The following is a 16,107-nucleotide window of genomic DNA, read 5'->3' on the forward strand; positions in this document are numbered from 1 at the left end:
GGTACAAGTTTACTGCAAGCATTCATTTGTATTATAATATCAGTATATTTTTATACTGTCATGCAGAGTTATATTTAAATTGATGTTGCATTCAATTTAAAAATATGGAAAAAATAACACTTACCCACAAAAGTATGTACCTTTTTATGGTACGCCCAGATTGTCATACCTCACTTTAAACTGTTCATAAGTGATAAAATAAAAAATTATTTTTTTAATAATAACAATTTGAATTTGTTTCCATATAATTAACACTACATTTGATTTAAAGATAGCTCAGTAATGTCCAAAAAATCTATTCAAATATCTGAGTAAAATGACATGAGAAAAATGAAAATTTTAATATTATTTACGGAGATAATAATTACAATAACTGGATAGTACTGACAGCCTGCCCTATGTATGCAACTCTGTATCACATAATATTTGTGTTTTGTAGCAGAATGTTGTTGTTGTTGTTGTGGTCTTCAGTCCTGAGACTGGTTTGATGCAGCTCTCCGTGCTACTCTATCCTGTGCAAGCTTCTTCATCTCCCAATACCTACTGCAACCTACATCCTTCTGAATCTGCTTAGTGTATTCATCTCTTGGTCTCCCTCTACGATTTTTACCCTCCACGCTGCCCTCCAATTCTAAATTAGTGATCCCTTGATGCCTCAGGACATGTCCTACCAACCAATCCCTTCTTCTAGTCAAGTTGTGCCACAAACTTCTCTTCTCCCCAATCCTATTCAATACTTCCCCATTAGTTATGTGATCTACCAATCTAATCTTCAGCATTCTTCTGTAGCACCACATTTCAAAAGCTTCTATTCTCTTCCTGTCCAAACTATTTATCGTCCATGTTTCACTTCCATACATGGCTACACTCCATACAAATACTTTCAGAAATGACTTCCTGACACTTAAATCTATACTCGATGTTAACAAATGGAGCAGAATACATTTTACCAAATTATGGAAGTGCCTTAGATGGCTATGTGCTCCATTATGAAAACCATGTAGGTCTTTCACTGGGTCCCACATTTAGTAAGCACACTATAAAATTTATTACCTCAGCTATTTCATTATTTAAATGGCATGAACAATTAGCATCTGTCTTCAATATAAATAGCTTAGCTGAGCTCTTTGTTTTGGTAACAGTTAGTTGAAGTAATGCTGCAGTTGAAAATAAATTGAAATATTCAATTGTAGAAGAGCCCAGTGATGGCATATGCTTTCATCTATGCACCTTGTGAAATGGATGTAGTACCTGCTGTAGTGTTTCTGGTGCATGCACTTCAGTGTACTGTGTATTTTCCATCCTGTCTTTACTTTCAATCAATATACCACAAGAATATCACTCTAATTTTCAGAGCCATTGCTACTTCCACTAAAATTCTCTGGAGCAACAGCATTTTCCAATAACTCACGAATGTCACTGTTGGACACATTTTAATCCTGAACTGGTTGCACTTTGAATTTGGTACAACAGTCAGGCAAATAATTACTAAATTGTTTATGTACCCACAACAAATAGGTAAGGAGCAAGTAGAAAAAGTACTGTTGCACCAAACAATTCATGCCAATATTCTGAGAAACTGACCAGAAATGATGGGCACGTAAAATACGGGTGTCGTACATAACAAAACAGTACAAATAGTGGAGGGGTAAAAAATAAACTGAAAAAGTGAGTTAAATAAAGAAACTGAAAACATTCACTTAAGGAAACATATCACAGAATCACTATTAAGTAACAATACTGCAGAAAAACAGCAGCATCAGAGGAAATAATAAAATGTCAACTAGTTTTATGAAGTACAGTGTCAACAAACAAACAAACAGTACAGTACCAGAGTTATCAATCATTGATATTTCACTGGAACAATACTCAAAAGTCAGTAACTATTGATGTACATGTAAACTGAAATGCTTAGCATCAGTACTGGTAGCTACATCTAGTGGCGAATTTTAAAAGCTAAGCAAAAGTAAACAGACTAGCAGTGAATTGGCACTCTGACAGTACTGGCATTGGTAGAAGGTAATGATAATGGTTACCATGACATTCGAAAGGTTAAGAAGGGAAATCGATAGGCTAAAGTTAGCTATAGTGAAATGTGATTTCAGGAAGAACAAGACCTCTGATCAGATCAGTACAAGTTCAACAACACAAAATCAAATAGGAGTAATGCAGGAGAAGGCCCAATAATGAATAAGAAAATAGGAATGCAGGCAAGCTACTAAGAACAGCATAGTCAATGCATTATTGTAACGAAGATAGATACAAACCCAACACAACACAACACAATAGTGCAGATGATGAACAAATAGAAATAACATATAATTATTCTGATAGTTAAGGGAGATGAACATTTAATGGTTATGGCTGAGTAAAATTAAATAGTTGGAACAGGAAGAGAAGGAAAAATAGTAGGAGAACATGAACTGGAGGAAAAGAATGAGAGGGGAAGCTGTCCTGCAGAATTTTGCACAGAGTATAATTTAACCATCCCTAGCACTTCTTCTACAAATCATGAAAGAAGGATGTATATGTGGAAGAGGCTAGGAGAGGTTACAGGTTCATTATAATGATAATAGTAAGACAAAGGTTTCAAAACCAGATTTCAATCTGCAACATATTTCCTGGGAGAGATGTGGATTTTAACCAAAATTTACTGGTTATGAACTGCAGATCAAAACTGAAGAAACTGCAAAAATGTAGGAAATTAAGAAGGTGAGACTTTGATAATTTGAAGGAACCAGCTATTGTTGATTATTTCAGAAGGAGCATTAAACAATCTTGGACTGAATCAGGAGAAAGAAATACAACAGTATGAATGGGTAGCTTTGAGAGATGAAGCACAGAAGGCAAGAGAGGAGCAAATTTGCAAAATGACAAGGCCCAATAGATACCCATAAATAACATGCAAGATGAAAATCAGCGAACACTCCACTGCAGAGTGAAATTCTCATTCTGGAAACATGCAAAGTACTGAATTTAACAATGAAAATAATGAATTTTTGACAATATAATGCAACTGGATAGAAAAAATTCAATTTCTGACAATCAGTCCTTCCTTCTCACCCTGCTGGTAAGTCTCCCCTGACCTGGTGTTCAGGGTAACTTTTCCAAAATCTACCCCTTTTCCTAAACCTCTCCAGTCCTTTCCCTTCACCCCTCTTCCATCCCCTTCAACTTCTGACAGAAGAAAGAGTCAGTAGCTCTGAAAATTTGCATAAGTACAACCTTCTTTGATGTGTGTGTTCCCCTTTTGCCACTTCGTGAGTAGATTTTTTTTATCTATGCTATTACAATAACTGAATCTGGATGACTGAAGGACAAAATATAAAAAAGCTGCAAATGGAGCACAGCAAAAGAGAAGACAGATGTGCTTCTGAGAGAGGTGGCACAGTGGCTAGCACATTGGACTCATATCCATGAGGATGACAGTTCAAACCCGTGTCTGGCCACCGTGACTTTGGTTTTCTGTGATTTCCCTAAACTGCTTCAGGCAAATGCCGGGATGGTTCCTTTGAAAGGACACAGCTGACTTCCTTCCACATCCTTCCCTAATCTGATGGGACAGATGACCCCACTTCTTGGTTGCCTGCCACGAACCAATCAACCAACTGACAGATGTGCTGTCAACACCTTCATATTGTGAAGGGGAATGACAGTTTGAGGCATGCAAGTGTAAATCTGAGTTCGTTGGTTTGCGGTAAAAAAAATGAGTCTTAGTGTGCCATCCAGTCTCTACTTGGCTAACACACCTACGAACAGAACCTGGGTCTTTGCTTTGATCTCCATCAGCCACCAGGTGTTTTGGAGCAATGAGTTAAGTTGTTGCATGAAGTCTTGTTGTCATCCACGTAGCCTAATCAGTAAATGTATCATCCCTCTATTGGAGAAAGTGTGAGGGTCTGTCAACTACTGAACTCAAGTGCTTCTTCTTCAAATGCCTCCAAGAACATGATGGCGACCACTGGTGATAGCAGGCAGCCCATTGCCTTTCTGTCCTTTCCACCGAACAGGATGTAGGATTACATGGGAATAAATTCAAAGCATTTTTTCAGTGATGGTCCCCAGTTATCTCTTCCATGATGCTTAAAGAGTCTCTTAGTGGTACCCTAGTGAAGAAAGAAGCCACATCAGAGGTCATCATGACATCTTCCTGGCTTAGCTGAGAACTCTGTAGCTTCTACACGCTGAGTTCTGAATATGGTGCTGGCATTTGGCAACGATAGATCTGAGAATTACTGTCAAGGGCTTGCTAACTCATAGGTTGATGTGGCTGTATTGATTCAGTGGGACAAACTGTATGAACTGTAGGCAGTCCATAAAATCTTAGAGATGCAGCAACAGGTGTACGGAGTCTTTTCAACGTGTTTTCTGTGAAAGAGTTTTGAAGTAGTTTGGTATCCTTTCTCTTCAAACGGTTTTTTCTTGGATCTCCTTCTACTTCTCCTGTAGGCATTGATGGTATATTTCCTGCTTGTGCACTTGAAGACATTTCTCCCCCTCATCCCTCACTTCCTCCTTATTGAATCATTTTCAAAAATTAAAATGTTTTTCCAAACCTCACACAAAAGCGACTACCCTGAAATCCATTTTCTTCCACTTAAATAAGTCTTTAAGATAAGAGGACAAGATTAGCACATTATTTGGAGTAATAATGAAGATAATAATTATTTTGGCTTAATTTTCTTCTCAGTGTCCATTGTAGTTTCCGCTATTGTTGGCACAGCAGTCTTGAGGTATGTTATTCTCCTACATGAATCCAAGAGGATTTAGGGTGTTTTCATATGGTACATTAAAGTCAATAATAAGATTAAAATTCAGTAAAACAGTGTCAATAACAACAGAAGTTTATTTAGGTTGGCAACTGGTTTCAGTCTCTAATTAAGGTATCTTCAGGTTGTAATGATGAGGCTGGTGGCAGTGGACAGTGCAATACCCAGAAGTGCACAGACATCAACTGTAAGATTTGAACAATTGATGTTCTTGCTTGTATTGATGTTGCTCCATCCACTACCACCAGCGACCATCATTGGGCTTATGGCCTGAAGATGGTCTAAATCAAAGGTGCCCAAGATTTCAGCTTGCAGGCCATGCCTGGGCCAAAGAGCCACAGTTCTCAGACTCACTTCACATTTCCCCCACCACAACACCATGCCATATGAGCAGGAAGAGGGAAAAGAGGGGAAACTATGATCATGGTGCATTTAAATGGCAGTTCAGTCGTATTGCTTAAGACTTGGTCCATATTTCCCATTTCTGAACAACATAGATCACAAACAAATCAAGTTTTCAATATTAATTAATTATTTTTGGTGTGGTGAAGACATAATACAATTTTTATCTGGTACAAACATCAGCATACAGACAGACTCAGATAATTTCACAGAGTTTTGCACTCAAGTTGCCATGTAGTTATGACTTATTTAGTTTCATAATAAAGAAAAGGCCTTCCACACAAATCAAAAAATTGAAGCACTTTTGCACCCTCACTATGCGCACTTGGAAAATCTACCTGAGAAAAGCACTGTAGATATCCTGGACAGTTTTAATGTAAAAAGATTTGTAATTGAAACTGCAGTTACCTTGCAGGTCAATCAGTTACATCTGCACTTGCACAGGGTGCTTTGAACTCCAGTGGCACATGGTCTCGAAAACAGATGTAAGGCTTCCAGTGCCTTCAAAACCTTTATAAAACCACAGTTGTAATTTTGTGAGGTCACAGCAAATTCTTCAAATCTCGTGTTTTCTTTGAACCAGTGAGCTTAGGGAACTGTATTTTCTTTGACAGAATGTGTCCATTCTACAACATAATTTTCTTTAAATGCATCCCCATCAAATCAGACATTACCTTGTAATGTCTTATTGTGGGCAGTGTGCAGTGAAGTCCACTTAAAACACAAGATCTGCAATCCATTCCCAATGTTTTAATTTTCATTCATGCACTCATAATCTACCCTTACCTCATTTGTTGATTGTCACTCACTTCATAATAAATTCTTTTAATAAGCTTTGAGAGGAGTGAGATTTACAATGAACTTCTTATTTATCTTCTTTTCTTATAGTTGGCTCCAGTTCTTCACATCTAGGGGCTGATGCTTGGAGCTGAAATTTTGATATTATAGGTTCACAAGGTTCCTATTGACGAAAATAATGCTGAAGTATTGCCTGAGCAGAGCTTTCTATTTTTGTAATTTTTGTTCTTTCACATTTTTCTATATCACATTCTCTTTACAATTTCCACTTCAAAATCGAAAATTACATTGTTATTGCCAAACATAAAACACGTCCAATCACATCAGAGGCATGCCCACTACTACTCATTCTGCAGTACTAACAATATTCCAAAGAGTTTGTAAACTTTCTTGACGAATGACTTTCTATTAAACTATACCATTATTTTATAAATGAATAAAGAAAAAAATTTAATAAATTGTTATATAGAATAAGGTGTAAGTAGATGACAAACACTAAATTCACTTAACGAAGGTTTATTCAGCACTTGCACATACAATAGCACGGAGTGAACTGCCTGTGGCCAGAACACATACAGTATATATTCAGCTACAGTACATTCCAGTACAATGATTCTTGTAATTTGTGAATACTTCTAGAATGTACTTGAACTGAAAATAAAAATTAAAATTTTTTTGGTTTAGTTGAGTTTTGAACTCACAACTCTCCATGCAATAGTCTAGTATGTGAACCACTATACTACAGTGACTGTACTACTGAAGTGCTTATGCAACATTGCTTCCTCCTTAAGAGAACAGCATCTTGGTGATATGTCCTCCTAGTCCGGGAAAGAGTCATCAGCCCTGCATACTCCGACTTCTGATGACTGATGTTCACCCTGGCGGTGATCTTAGAACTTCCCTTACCGCTATGTTCTTCATCACCTTTCCGCTTGATGCCTGTCACTGGAGCTACATATTTACCCTAAGTTACAGGATCCTTATAGGGTTTCATTCGAAGGATGTGGACCTTATCTCTGATCTTCCATCATCTTGTGTCGGGGTCAAAATCTTCAATTTCGTAAGTAACATCAGACAACTGTCTTACAACCTTATAAGTTCCAAAGTAGCACCTGAGGAGCTTCTCAGAGAGACAAACATCCCGAACCGGAATGAAGATCCAGACGAGGTCACCAGGCTGGTAAACAACAGGGTGGTGGCTCGCGTCATACCTTCAGTGATAGTTTTCTTGAGCCTGCAGCATGTGGAGTCAAGCTAACTTCTGAGCTTCCTCAGCTCTGGTTGACACCTGGCCGAAGTGGTCATCGTCCACGTTATCATGATGTAATGGAAACTCAGTGTCCATTATCGTCGTCATCTGACGCCCATGCACCAGGAAAAATGGCGTAAATCCTGTGGTGTCTTGTTTGGCAGCTTTGCAGGCAAACGTCACGAAAGGTAGCACCTCATCCCAGTTGCTCTGCTCAATGTTGATGTCGGCCAAGGTCTTATTAAGGCCTTCAGTAAGCCTGTTAGTTTGCGGATGGTAGGCAGGCATCATGTGATGAGTAATGTTGCACCAACGGTTTATCTCGCAGCACATTGAAAGAATCCTGTTGAGCACCACCCCAGATAAATTTAGCATTGGCTTTTAAGAACTCCTGGAGTGGCCTGGCTTTGATGCAAAAGTCTTAGATAAAATGACGGTAATAAGAACATAACCCGAGGAAGCTTTTCACATCTCTAATACTTTTAGGAATAGATCTCACTTTTTCTCGATCTGGCCGCACACCTTCATTTGCCACAAGGTGTCCAAGTATTTTGATTTCTTTCTCTCCAAAGAGACACTTTCTTGGATTAAGTTTCAGTCCGGCTTGTTGGAGACACTTAAGAATGGCCCTCAGTCTTTTTGTGTTCATCAAATGTCTCTGAGAACACTATAATGTCATTTAAATAACAAAGACACTTCATCCACTTCAGGTGACTTAGAAGATTATTCATCATCCGTACAAAAGTTGCTGGTGCATTACACAAACCAAATGGCAGTACCTTAAACTCATACAGGCACTCAGGGGTGATGAATGCAGTTTTCTCATGATCAGCCTCATCTACTTTGATTTGCCAATAGCCCCCTTCAGACAATCTAATGTATTGTCAGTTTATGGAAGAGAGTAAACGTCCTTTTAGTTATCTTATTAAGCTTCCTGTAATAAACACAAAAGTGCCAGCTGCCATCCTTCTTCCTGGCAAGAACCACTGGTGATGACCATGTACTCTGTGAAGGCTGAATGATGACATTCTTCATCATTTTCTCTACCTCGTAATGAATTATTTGAAGTTCTGTTGCTAACACACGGTATGCTCTCTGACTTATTGGTTGATGGTCTCCAGTGCTAATCAGGTGCTTCACCATCGATTTGTCTAATTTGTTCTTCACCTGTGGATTGAAGTATTCAAAAAACTCTTGAAGAATGGCAAGTAGCTTCTTCTGTTGTTCCTTAGTGAGATTCGGTGATAGTCGAGCTAGAAGATCTTGTCTCGTAGTGGTAGCGCCAATTTCGCCCACAATCTTAGCATGGGAGATTTCTATGACACTCAGCTGTTCGGCAAATAATGGCTCAGCATTTGCTATGCACATGCGCCTTGGAAGGATCTGCGGTTCTCAGCGACAGTTAACTAACCACAATTCATCAAACCCATTCTTAAACGAGACGACAGAGGCTGAGATGACCAAGTTATTCTTCAGTGGTATGCTTCTCTTACATTCCACTACAAGATCGATGGGTTGATGAATGGCATGACACATGACAGTTACCTTTCTAGTGCTGACTGCAGGAATGATCACTTCATCCAGCACACATAGTCTCCACACACTCAGATGCACATCTTACAGTCCACAGTATCTCATCTCATCTAGCATAATCTTCGAGCGACCACAATCTATAATTGCCTGAGAAGTTTTCAAAAGGTCCCATCCGAGAATGACGTCATGACAACACTCTTGTAAGACGATGAATTCTAAGGGCTGTGTATGGCCACTTATACCCACACGAATGACACATGTTCCTGTAGATTTTACATATTTCCCATTAGCCACCTTCAGCAGGGATGTTTTGTTGTCGACGAATACGGTTTTCTGCAACTGGCGACGGAACTTCTCCAAAATGACTGAATATGATGGTACAGAGTCCACAATACCTTGGGCTGGTTGGACATCCATGAGGATATCGCCGTAGTTTCCTGTCATTTTTGTAGTGATTGATGGTGGAGGATTTTTCTCTTTGGCAGCCCCACCTCCAAGGAAGGTTGCACCCATTAGTTTTCCAGGTTGCGGTGGCTAGGTGATCGGCTGGAGCTTCTAAACGGCGATGGAGACCTTGATCGGTGTGTTGGGGAGCGTCCTCTCCAGTGGCTAGCTTGCAGCGATGGTGACCTATGTTGTCCTGCACCCACATCTTCTTGCCCATCTTTGTTGTCCCAGAGTTGGTGTTGGCTAAGATATGTCTGCTGTCTTCTGGCGCAGGCGTCATAACATATCTGCCACCTTTCTTGACAATAGCACACCACATGTCCTGGTCATCCACAGTGGAAACATACCGGTTAGTTATCCTGGGTCCTCCAGACGTCAGTCTTCCTTGGTGCCCAAACAGGTTCCTCATGCGACATTGCAGGACGTAACTTCACCTGGTTCTCGACTTTTTTTTTTTTTTTTTTTTACTGTTTTAAAGGGAAATGAAGGATGAGAGGTCTGTTCCACTTCCTCCCTTATGACCTCTTGAAGTGTCTCGGTTTTTTGCTCGCCATGCAATCCAAGTGCCTTCTGAACTTACTCTTTCACTATCTGACAAAGAATACTTGTGAAATCAGTTTCTTCCTCCATCACAGACATCCATACAACATTTGGAAGCCATTCAAACTTCTTACGTATGATTCTTCTTTGATGCATTGTCTCGATATACTGGCACCATGTTATGAAGTCGTCTGCTGTCGAAACCTCCTTCAGAAGTAGGGCCTTGATACATGTCCTCCACAACACCCTTCATGAGATGTGCAACCTTATCTTCCCCTTACAAGGGTGTTGTCATGACGTCATTCTCGGATGGGACTTTTTGAAAACTTCTCAGGCAATTCTAGGATCCACTATTTTACACAGCTCCAAGATGTCTTGAATTTAGGATACTGTGGCATTTCTCCTGGACTCTGTGCCCTGCACTTTAATTTAACTTCAGCCTTGCACTTCTGTCATTGTGTGTCCCCGAAATACTTGCAGAGTTCTACCTGGAATACATCCCAGCTTGTGAACTTCTCCTCGTTGTTCTCATACTATTGCTTGGCCGTGCCCTCCAAGTAGAAAAACACGTTAGCCGAACACACAGTGTCATCCCATTTGTTAAATTTGGCTTGTCTGAATCTTGGCCATCATCACCAGAGAACCCAGAAGGATGTCTCATGTGGTGGCACACAGTTGCTGTCATTGTAATATCCTCTTCTTCTTCTGTCACCGATGGACTGCGATCTGTTGAATATGGCTTGAACTCAGGTTTCTCGCCACGTAAACGGCGGCTCTGTCATGGCCTGATGGGAGCCACTCTGTCGTCGATAATGTGCAGTATCACAAGTTCCAATACCCAGTGCCTCCACCAGAATAATGTCACGTAGAAGAAGGTGTAAGTAGATCAATGACAAACACTAACTTCACTTAATGAAGGTTTATTCTGTACTTGCACATACAAGAGCATGGAGTGAACTGACGTCAGCCAGAACACATATGGTATATATACAGCTACAGAGAATTCTAGTTCAATGATTCTTGCCATTTCTGGAGACTTCTAGAATGTACTCAAACAGAATATAGAAATTGAAATTTTACAGTTCAAGTGAGTTATGAACTCACGACCCTCCATGCAACTGTCTAGTATCATAACCACTACACTACAGCTTCTTTGTGGCAATATCATCACATTGCACAGTTAATAATATGAATTTTAAGTGTGCAAGATATCTCATAATTTCAAATATTCCTAAAAAAAAAGTAATTTCAACTGTGCATACAGAGCTAGTACATATTGATTGTAACAACAAAAACAAAGTAATTTCTTTTCATGAATTATAGCCTGATACATACCACATCATGTACAAAATCATATGAAGTCTTTTAGTTAAACAGCTGAGGTAATATTAACCCGTTTAAAAGGTAGAAAGTATTTCCGGTATCGATAACTTCTGTTGAAGAAAAGTAATGATAGAGGAGGATTTCCATTTACACACTCCTCTTTCCCTCACAAAATTATTGCAGCTGACAGTGAACAGTTTCCTCTCTTGCTCCATGCCTGCATAATTAGTGCAAAGTGCTTTCTGATAAACATAACAATGAATCTTGTCTGTTGATTTTCGCAATTTTTTTCTATTTCATTGTCAACTAAATCTTTAAATTCTTTGTGCATGGCATTATAATGTTGTAAATTTTCAGTCCTTCATAAAAATTGATTCATTTCATAAGCTTCAAGAAGAGTAAGGTGTACAAATAACTTTTTTACTTATCTTCATTTTTCTCATTGTTGGCTGTGATCTGTAATGTCTAGGGGTAGATTCTTGAGGCTGAAATTTTTGGCTTTGTGGGTTCAGATGATATGCTAAATATTAAGTATGCCTGTTGCATAATTTCTGTTTGCATTTGGTTTTCTTATTATGTCACATTCTTCTATATCACACTGTCTTTACAATCTCCACTTCCATAAAACAAATAATTACATCATTACTGCCAGAATTAAAAACATGTCCTGTTCCATCAGAGGCATAGCCACTACTGCTACATTCTGTGGTACTAACAATATTCCAGAGAGTTTACAAAACAAAAGAGTTTACAAACCTTATTGATGAAACAAGAACTTCACCAAGTTATATCACTATTTTCTAAATAACCTAGAAATAAATTTAATTATTGGCAAAAGATTGCATAATTAATAATAGGAATTTTAAATGTGCAAGATACTTTGTAATTTCAGATGTTTCTAAAAAAAGAGTTATTTTAACTGTACTTACAGAGTTAACACATATTGATTGTAATAAATTAATTTCTTGTTATACATTTTAGCCCAAAATATAATACATTGTACACAAAATCATATGAAATTCATTTAGTTAAAAAGCTGAGATAATGCTCATATACATTATTCAAAAATACTTTGGTATCGATTATTTCTATCAAAGAAAGGTAATGTTAGAGGAGGGTGTCCCATTACAATATCCTCCTCACAAAATTTGGAACAATGTGTTTACAATATTTTGTGATAGACTATAAGGTTTGCCAAATGGTGTACAAAATTATTTCAAAAGTTAGATTACAGATGTATAGAAGTGTCTGATACATAACATATTATAGAAAACATAAGAGCAATATCTACTATACAACTCATAATCTATACATATATCAGGATATAGTATTCATATTTTCAGGTCTGTGGAACATACTGTCACAAGACAAATAATACAAAGTCATAATTACAACACTGTGACACTAAACTATAAAAATAATTACAAAGACAATGTAAATTACCAGAATTACAAATTGTAAGTTTACGTTCATACAATCATACCTTCAAAATCTTGAAAAGAGAAGAGAAAAATTTCAGAGCCTAAGTGTATGACAGTTGAGCTGACTCGAAAAATTCACAACAACTGGTACAAACCAGAAGAATATAAACAGTCATGAGTAGGAATATAGTACACAATCAATCAGCTACATAAACCAGAGTATTTAAGGATATGTTGATTCATGAAAGAACAAAATATTGAAAAAATATTGGTGCCTGAGCTTACAATGTGGGGACTGACCCATGACCCCAAACCACACCATATAAGGCCAGCAAAAAATGTTTCAACATAACAAAATTAATAAAGTTCATCATCATATCAATAAGTTCAATTAAATGCAAAGAGTAATTGTAAGAAGCAATTTGCCTCAATCAATAGTTGCACACTCGCGCCTTGAGAACACACACACACACATACACACACAGAGAGAGAGAGAGAGAGAGAGAGAGAGAGAGAGAGAGAGAGGGAGTCGCGATGACCAGGGGTACCCAAAATAGAGTTAAGCATGAATCTACCCACAACTCAAGTTCCAACCAGATACAATATTGCAATACTTAGGATAAATACAGGTAAAAGAGTCATAGTTGGCTTTGAATGATGACATTATCAAGTAGCTTGAGGCCCAAAATCAGTGTATGAAAGAAGACATGTATACATCTTGTTGTATTGTCCACACTAGTAAATGTCTTCCCCACTATTTGCTAATTGTCAATACAAACTGACCTATGTTCATAAAAGCCTAAAAGATTCATTTACAATTGATAAAAAAATAAAAATACATACTGATTTAAAGCTACATGCATTTATTCAGAATAACACTGTCTTTAGCTATCTTGGCTAACAATTCACAAATCTCAGTCACGACACTGATGTAGTTTACAGATGCTTGAGTACATTACTGAGCACCTATGATCTCTTGTAGGTTGACTGGTCCAGCAGGGTACAGCCTTACAGCAGATTGAGAGTATATCCACCAACATCTCTCAGTTTGCTCCCTAGAGTTCTCATCACACACTCCAACAGATAGGTAACTTCCTGTCTAGCATCCACATCAAATCCTGAAATGTTTTTTGTGTACTAAATATGTTGTTCAATACCTTCTTCACATCACACGAGATATGCTCTCCTCCCTACTCATTTTCTAAAATGGGATTTGTATCAGGTGCGATTAAAAAGCGTTCACATATGAAACATTAATAAACAGAATTAAATGCAAAGAAAAAAATGAACTAACACGGTAATACACACAGATATACTAAGATACTATTCATAAGTTTTCAGTACAAATTACAAACATTGGCACATTCCAAAATTGTAAAAGGATTTACTCATTTAGTCCCATGGCATATATGTATCAAATTTACAGCACAAATCTATTACAGAACGTAATTATATAGTGTATCATAGATTTTAAATCAGTCAATAAATCTCTAGAAATCATATACTCTTACATACTAAATTCATGACAAACAAAACATAGTTATCTAGTCTTGTGAATCTACAGATAGATTTTAACCTAGTCAATGGATAAGTTAGAACTTTAAAAATTTCATAATCTTACATACTTCATTCATGACAAACAAAACACAATTACATAGTCTTATAAATCTACAGACGTAGTGTATATTTTCTTAGAGACTAGGGATCATTATGCATGTTCATAGGTCTTGTCCTCTATACTAAATGTTAAAAATACTTAACATTTTACACACTTGCTTTGCTTATCAGTAGCTCCTCTTATCTTTACACATGCAATGAACATTTCCATAAAATTCTTACTATACTTAATCTTGTCTCTAAATTATTTAGATATACCATAAATTGGGCTACCTGTATCAATAAAACAGTTACCACTGATCAATCTTAATCTTAATATAAGGACACCAAAAATCTGAATCATCATCTCTGTTATTAAACACTTCATGTAAAATATCACTTTCAATTTCATCAAATGCTACATCCACACTGTTTTTGCAGGGTTTTATCAACTTTATTGGTATCTTAGCATTACTTTGGTTACTCTTGTTGTCAGGTAAAGATCGAACACACTGAATGGGTTCCATAGCACATCAAAAATCATGTTTTACAGGAGGAACACAAAACACATTACTGTCAAAATTACACTTTTTAGATTAGATTAGATTTACTTTCATTCCAATTGATCCGTAGTGAGGAAGTCCTCCAGGATGTGGAACATGTCAGAAAAACAACAATACATGACAAATATTTACAACTAAAACAAATAAGCTAATGTACCATTCCACAGGTCCCAAGTGGAATGATCGTCATTTTTTAATGAACACTAAGAGTCATTTTACAAATACTAATGCACTGAATTTAAAATAAAAAAGTCTTTTATTTATTTATAAGGTAATAAACATGTAATACAACTACTGTAATACTTATTTACAATAAACACATTACTGCACTGAAATGGTGCAGAAGTTAGATTATACTTACACACACACACACATACACACACACACACACACAGACACAGACACACAAATTTTCAGTGAACACATTACTGCACTGAAATTGTGCAGAAGTTATATTGTACTTATATACAAATCAGTTGGTTTTACTAAGAAATTCATCAATGGAGTAGAAGGAGTTGGCCACCAATAAATCCTTTAGGCTTCTCTTAAACTGAATTTCATTGGTTGTTAAGCTTTTTATGGCTGCTGGCAAGTTATTGAAAATGTGTGTACCAGAATAATGCACACCTTTTTGTACAAGACTAAGTGACTTTAAATCCTTGTGAAGATTATTCTTATTTCTAGTATTGATTCCATGAATTGAGCTGTTGGTTTGAAAAAGTGATATATTTTTAATGACAAATTTCATTAAGGAATAAATATATTGGGAAGCTGTAGTTAGTATCCCTAGTTCCCTAAACAGGCTTCTGCAGGATGTTCTTGAGTTCACACCACATATAATTCTTACTGCACGTTTTTGTGCCCGGAAAACTTTAGCTTGGCTTGATGAATTACCCCAAAAAATAATCCCATATGACATTATGGAATGAAAGTAAGCATAGTATGCCAGCTTTTTCATTTTTATATCCCCTATGTCTGACAAAATTCGCATTGCAAACAGAGATTTGTTAAGATGCTTCAGCAGTTCTGTGGTGTGCTCCTCCCAGTTGAATTTATTATCAAGCTGTAATCCCAAGAATTTAACACTGTCCACTTCTTCCATCTTCTTGTCATTGTATGTTAGACATATACTCTTGGGACACCCCTTACAAGTTCTGAACTGCATGTAGTGTGTTTTTTCAAAGTTTAGTGACAAAGAATTGGCTGATCTTTCTAAGACTACACTTGATTTGCTATTTATTGCAATGTTTGTATCATCAGCAAACAAAACAAACTTGGCATCTGGTAATGTTACTGATGAAAGGTCATTGATATACACAAGAAAAAGTAAGGGCCCCAAAATGGAACCTTGTGGGACCCCACATGTAATTAGTTCCCAGTTGGATGATGCCTCATAGCTTGATACATGTCTCTTTCCTAATAACACCCTTTGTTTCCTGCCAGAGATATAAGATTTGAACCATTTT

Source organism: Schistocerca cancellata, chromosome 6, assembly GCF_023864275.1.
Source record: "Schistocerca cancellata isolate TAMUIC-IGC-003103 chromosome 6, iqSchCanc2.1, whole genome shotgun sequence".
In the NCBI taxonomy this organism is placed as follows: domain Eukaryota; kingdom Metazoa; phylum Arthropoda; class Insecta; order Orthoptera; family Acrididae; genus Schistocerca; species Schistocerca cancellata.